The sequence below is a fragment of the Dipodomys merriami genome, unplaced genomic scaffold (genome assembly GCF_024711535.1).
Source record: "Dipodomys merriami isolate MVZ:Mamm:240054 unplaced genomic scaffold, mDipMer1.0.p SCAF_338, whole genome shotgun sequence".
NCBI classification, from domain to species: domain Eukaryota; kingdom Metazoa; phylum Chordata; class Mammalia; order Rodentia; family Heteromyidae; genus Dipodomys; species Dipodomys merriami.
Genome location: NW_027204915.1, coordinates 605,192 through 612,102, shown reverse-complemented (window position 1 = coordinate 612,102; position 6,911 = coordinate 605,192). Strand labels below are relative to the sequence as shown.

At 37.2% G+C, this 6,911-nt stretch overlaps 1 non-coding gene across 1 annotated transcript; it reads right to left on the bottom strand.

Annotated features, from left to right (window-relative positions):
* Positions 1-265: 265 nt before the first annotated feature.
* Positions 266-372, bottom strand: LOC138803211 (U6 spliceosomal RNA). Its single transcript, XR_011364905.1, has one exon. It is a non-coding gene; the product is annotated as a U6 spliceosomal RNA (small nuclear RNA).
* Between the last annotated feature and the right edge of the window lie 6,539 nt (positions 373-6,911).

Here is a 6,911-nt window from a genome sequence, read left to right as displayed (position 1 = left end):
GGGCATCTGGGTTGGTTCCATATCTTAGCTATGGTAAATAATGCTGCAATAAACATAGTTGTGCTGGTAGTTTTAGTATGGTCTTATTTGTGATCCTTTGGGTAAATGAACAAAAGTGGGATTGCTGGGTCATAGGGGAGTTTTATGTGGAGTCATTTGAGGAAACTCCATACTGCTTTCCAAAGTGGTTGAAGACTTTTACACTCCCACCAAGAATGCAGTAGGGTTCCCTGGTGGCCCCATCCCCTCCAGCATTTGTTGTTGTAAAAATATGGATTGCTTCACTAATTTTCGAGTCATCCTTGAGCAGGGGCCATGCTAATCTTCTCTGTATCATTCCGATGTTAGTGTATAGGCTGCCGGATTAAGCACAGAACATTTTTTATATAGAAGGTGTAATTTATTTTCTTAGTCAATTCCACAAAAATGTAAATTCAAAAGAATTGTCATGAAAATTTACAATCATGCATTTCTTACATAAGCACACATTTTTGATGTTGGCATAATTTGTGGAGGGGAAGGGGAAAATGTTTAAATAGGGATACAAGTAGACCCATTGCAACAATGAAAGGAACTTTACAACGTTGGTATCTCTACTACTGCCATACCTGCAGATTGTAACTTGATTGCTTCTTTTGAGGTAAGTATCACTATGCCTGGTTCTGCTTGGACTGTGGTCCTCCTAACACAAGCGAAACACATAGCACCCATCAAATGGTTAGAGTTTCTGAAACTTCTTCTTTTTTTTTTTTTTTTTTTTTTTGGTCTGGGCTTGCCTGGAACTGAAATTCTCTAATCTCTGTTTTCTAAGTAGATAATATTACAGGTTTGAGCCACTTTATCCAGTAAAAGTATACAATTTTAAGATATCTTGGTATTGCCTATATTTGTGCTTAACATATATAGCTAACCTTAATTTTCTCCCTCTTTTGTTTAGTACTCTGAGTTGAAAACATTGACTTTCTTGATATACATGGCTTTGTTTTGGGTGGAATCCCATCACAATCCAAAAAATCTTCCAAAAAGTTTATGTCAAGAATCATGGAAAAGAAGGCTTCAGGTTGGAAAGAAAACACTGATCCTTAACTTATAATTGCAGTATATTTATAGTGTTAGTCAATACTTTCTGAAGTATGAGAAGAGAAGGAAGACAGAAATGTGAAAGATGTCAGGTCTCTGTGGAATTTCTGTAGTTGTCACTTCATGTTATATTCTTCCTTAAAACTTGCTTTATTAAAAGCCTCTGGGTGGATATTAGTTGGACTGATTGGTAACCTTACCCAAGAAATGAAGCTGATTTTAGAAGGCTGATGATTTGGTAAATAAAGGAATGATGAAAATGAGAACAGATATTGTCACAGAATGAGCCGACAAGGTTCATTGCTGAACAGCAAAACAAAGCAGTTTCAAGTCCGATGATGCACATTGGAACATATATAGATAGATATATATATGTATACATATACAAACATACGTGAAAAAGTATATATGCAGTAGAATACAGAGAAAGTTTGTGTGACAAGTATTAAACTATATCAAACTGGTTGCAGGAAAGGTCCAGTAAAATATCAATAGTTTAGCATAGATTTTGCATAGATTTCTAAAGGATGAAAATTCTTCCCTCATTTTATACTTTACAAATATCCTTAGTATATTTTAAGTTTTTTATATTGTAGTTGGAACATGTATATAATGCTGAGAATTGGAATTACATAAAGTATGCAACATGAATAGGCCAGCCAGAATAGGAAAGTTCATTAGATTCTTATTTCCAATTAACCACCAGGAGAAAAGGAGTTCCAGTTCAGATTTTATGTAGAGCACTGGCCTTGAACACAAAACGACCAGTCAGGCCATGAGTTTAAGCCCTAAGATCTACAGAAACAAAAACACAAAATATAACTTGGAGTTAGATATTTTATAATGAAGCATTTTTTATATACTCTACATTGTTAGAAAGACTAGATTTCTGTGTTAGCTTTATAACCTACCATAGTAAATGATATTGTCCATTTATTAAACAGAAAGGCTTACTCAGATTTATAAGTTTGAAGGTTTCAGTGTATGTTCAGTCGGTTTTATTGTTTTGGTGGCCTGTGACAAGACAATGTCAAGGTGAGGAGTATGACAAAAAATGTTTTTGACCTAGAATGATTAAAAGAGAAAAGAAGAAAGAATATGAGAGTGCATGTTCTCATAGGTTTTATTCTGAAGAACTTAATCTCCAGAAGAACTATTCAGGTATTCTCCACAGTCTGGGAGGAAATGGAAAGTCATTTTTCTTTAACACATAGGTCTTTCTGGGGCATTGTAAATTCAAATGGCAACATCTTCACCAATGATAATGACTTGTCCAGGGGTGGAAGCAACTAGATATTGCTATAAATTCCAATCAGATCCTTTTTCTTCTCATACCATGAAAGCCTGCCACAATTCCCAATCAAATCCCATCAAAGATTCAAACATTAATGCTGTCCCAAAAGTTCTGTATGCAAACCCAGGTACATTCACTTCATTTAAGACGGCAATAGTATATGAAAATTTTAAGTCTTCCATAGAAAAAAATTCATATTAAGTGAAGTAATCCGGTACCAAAGAAACTTAGGTCTCATGGTTTCCCTTATTTGCAATAACTAGTATATGTCTGAGTCAAGCAGAAAAGGTCAGATAAGTTGATTTTAGGGAAGTGAACCCTAATATATGTATTCAATTTTTTTTTCTTTCAGGTGATTGTTTCTACACATTTATAAGATTATTTCTTTGTTGCTTTGTATGTCCCTCCCCCATGGTATAACCCTGCTTTCACTGTATTTGAGGTTGGTATAATTTGTGGAAGGGAAGGAAAAAAACAAATCGTTTAAATAGGGGTACAGTTGGATCCTTTGGAACAATGAGATGTACAAGTCGTTATATGGAAAAACGAACTTTACAACTTTGGTGGGGGCGGGGAGGAGGATTGCGTGGAGGGGGAGGGGGTGGAAGGATGGGAAGGGAAGGGATGGGAAGGGGGAACCAAGGAGGAGGCTACAATGCTTGATAAGAAATGCACTCATGGGCTAGGAAGGTGGCTCAGTGGTAGAGCGCTTGCCTTGCATGCTCAAGGCCCTGGGTTCGATTCGTCAGCACCACATAAGCAAAAAGAAAAAAGCCAGAAGTGGTGCTGTGGCTCAAGTGGTAGAGCACTAGCCTTGAGCTGAAGAGCTGAGGGACAGCGCCCAGGCCCCAAGACCAGAACCCCCCCCCAAAAAAAAAAGAAAGAAAAAGAAAAAAAAAGAAATGTACTCATTATCTTGCCCATGTAATTGTAACCCCTCTGTACAGCGTTTTCACTATAAAAAAAAAAAGAAAATTTTAAGTCTTCCAATTACGTTGTCACCAAGGAAACAATTACAATATTTCCTTAAAAAATATCTAGATTGTAGAACACTTTAATCAGAAAATTGAAGGAGTATCCATTATAGGATTTAATTTAAATATTTAGTCACTGAAATGGATATTCTATATCCACAACTTAGAGCCCTTTCAAAATACATAATTACAAACCTCATCCATTACCATCTTCCGTGAAGACAGTCCTTGCTGAAAACAAACCAAATGTGGTAAACCAATTAAAATGTACGCCATTGTCAAATGCTGTTGTTTTAAAGCATGGAAGTGACAGCACAATTAATGCCAGTGAACAGCTGGTTCTAAGGAGTTTGGAAAGTGATTACTTTGTACTCTAGGTGGAAAAATCCACAGATGTTTCCGATTGTGCTTCGTTTTGGCATTTGTAAGATATATTTTGGAAAGCACAATGAATGAAAGCATGTTGTTTTATAAAGATTTGCTGGCTGACAAACTAGGGAAAGAAAACTTATTGAAATGTTTCAAATGAGAAGACAGACAATAGAGTGTGTAAAATGTGGTATGCAGCTTTAAATACAGACTGAAGCAAACCAAAGAATGGGAAAACATTTTTCCTTAAATGCTTTCTGGGTATATTGTGCTATACACTATAATGATGAAATGATCATTTCTTTGGAAAAGTCATGAAAAAAACTGTCACCTGTTGAATTTCTTTATAAAGTGAATCTTAAATGACAAGAATGAAGAAATTTAAATATGTTAATAAAACGTTATCAAGTATTACTTTAATTTTTGATTAAAAGTTAAATCAAACTGACAGACTATTAGTCCATTAAGATTAATGTTTCCTGTCATATGTTATTTTCTTTTTGTTCCTCTTTTATGGGTGGTGATTTTTTTTTCAGAAAGTCAACCTAGTCTTAACCATTACCCACAAAATTTATGCTGTCATAGAATCAGAATTTTTTTTTTATTAAATTAAGACAATAGTAGGCTCATTTTATGCCAAACCAAACTATAAACACCAAAAACATTTTTCACTAAAAAAACACACAAAAAAATCGTGAGGTTTTGGGGGAAGATGGAGGAGTAGAAGCTGGAGGGTAAACAAGCTCTTACATAGAAAGTAGTTTAAATGTTCCAGTTACACCAAGTGTGCCATCACAGTACAGTGAGTTTGGCCAAAGATGGAAAATCCAGGCAAGATGACAGATCTGAGCACTTGCCAGTAGCCACAGCTGAGGTGGCAGTAGGTACAGCGCCAGTGGCTATAGCCACCATACCTACAGAGAGAGTCCATGACAAAGGCCCCAGATGTGGCTGGTGAGCAGATTCTACTCAACACCAGCAAGAACTGACAAGGAGCAGATATCTTCATCCTGCAGATCACAGACCAGAGATGACCCAGGAACCAACACTCTTACATGAGTAGAATCCTGACATCCTTACTCCTTCTCAGGGATCAGAGGAGGGAAGGCCGCCCCTCCCCCACTACCAGAGATCTCCATCTATGTTACTGACCTCCCCAGGGCTGAGCAGCTAGCTCCAATTCAGGCCTTGGAAGAAAAAAAAAGAGTCATTTAGTAGGTCACAGGAAGTAGACATGACCTGTCAGGCTCAGCTCCACACAGGGGAATGTCACCCCACCAAGCCAGTGGAGCCTCTGTGGAGTGATGTCCTTCACATGGTAAACAGAGCCAGAGGCTGCCCCTCCCTACAACAGCCTAGAGAAACAATTGAAACTAAGTAAAAAAAAAAAAAACACAAAAACCCTGAGAATGGGTTCCATGAGTGTTTCAGGAGTTGCCCCTCAGGGAAAAGCTACCATTTTCTGAAAGGCCCCAACCCTACCTCATCACGGCATTTACACACTGGAGGAAACTGCCATCTCCCTCTTTGGTGATATTCAAAGAATATCTCCCTCCCACTGAATAGCCTGGGAAGAGGATCACAAAATCCTGGGTAAAGCAGAGCATTTTTCTGCCTGCACAAAAAAAAACTGACTTAAGAAACAAGTCAAGCAAAATGAAAACTAAACACCACAAGCACACCAGAGACTCCACCAAGAGATACGTTATAGACACAGGAGAGATACAGGGTCTTATCATCCCCCCTCCAAAAAAAACCCAAATAAAAGAACTCTTCTTTTTAACCATTTTTTCAATTTTTAAAAGTGTTTGATGTTAATTTTTTCTCATAATTTTTATTTTTGATGTGTGTGTGTGGGTTTAATCTCTTTTGACCTTTTGGTCCTTTTTTTATTGTTTTCATTTCTTTCTCTCTCTCTTTCTTTTTGTTTGACATAATTGCTGTTCTGCTCGTCCCCAGATACATACCAGTGGTCAATTATTAGACCTTATCCCCCATTGTGTACATACTTAATCCTGAAATTTATTACTCTATTCAAAAAATCTTAGGCTTAATTTCTTTAATGGCAGTATTATCTCTTTATACCAGTATAATTTTCAATTAACTAATTTTAATTTTCTTTTATTTTTTATTTTTTCATGTTTCCTTTCTATCCCTCCTCTCCTCTCAACCTATCCTTTTCTTCTCTCCATATCATTTCTTTAAAGTTACATAATTTTTAAGTGTTTCACTTCTTAGATTTAAATTTTTGTTTATCCATTTTTTCTTTATTTTTAAAAAATCTCTCTCCAATCATTCTGTACAATGCATTTCCCTCTCAGAGATTAGGACTTGGTTAAATTCACTCTTTTTTTCCACCAGATTTCTTTTTTTAAAAAATTTTTTTGGGGAGGGATCCAGTCGTGGGACCTGAACTCTGGGCCTGGGAGCTGTCCCTCAGCTCTTCAGCTCAAGGCTAGCACTCTACCACTTGAGCCACAGCGCCACTTCCAGCTTTTTTCTTTTTGCTTATGTGGTGCTGAGGAATCGAACCCAGGGCCTCAGGCATGCAAGGCAAGCACTCTACCACTGAGCCACCTTCCCAGCCCAAATTCACTCTTCTTTTACCTCTCCACATCCCTCTAATCCTATTTTCTCCACAATTCTCCCTAAACCTAATAATTTCTGGTGTGTCAAATCCTTTTTGCTTTTATTACCCTATTAGTCCATGGTTGTTTGATGATGAATAGATTGTATCTGATGTACTAGATTGTATCTGCAGCCATTTTGACTGTGCAACTACAGGACTCCGGTTGATGCTTGCCTTAAAATAGTGGTCTAGCACAAAATTGGTTTACTTTCATACCAAATGGGCAGAACAAGCCAGAAAACGCAAAAAAATGGCAAGTCTGGGTATGTGAATTCCCACTCATGATAATCAGGTGACAGAATATTAATGAATAATCCAGAAGAGAGTACCCAAAAAGCTCTACAAGCCTTACTGGTATACATGGTGAATGAATAGATTGAAAGGTTGCAAAAGACTCAGTGTGAGCGAGATAGAGAGCGAGAGGTGGCAAACCAAAGATTAATACAGGAATCTTGTGAGCATGAGGAAGCTACTCAAAGATTAATACAGGAATTGCATGAGCAGGTTAAAAACAGTCAAAGAGAAATACAGAAATTGCATGAGAAGGCTGAGATCAGTCAAAGAG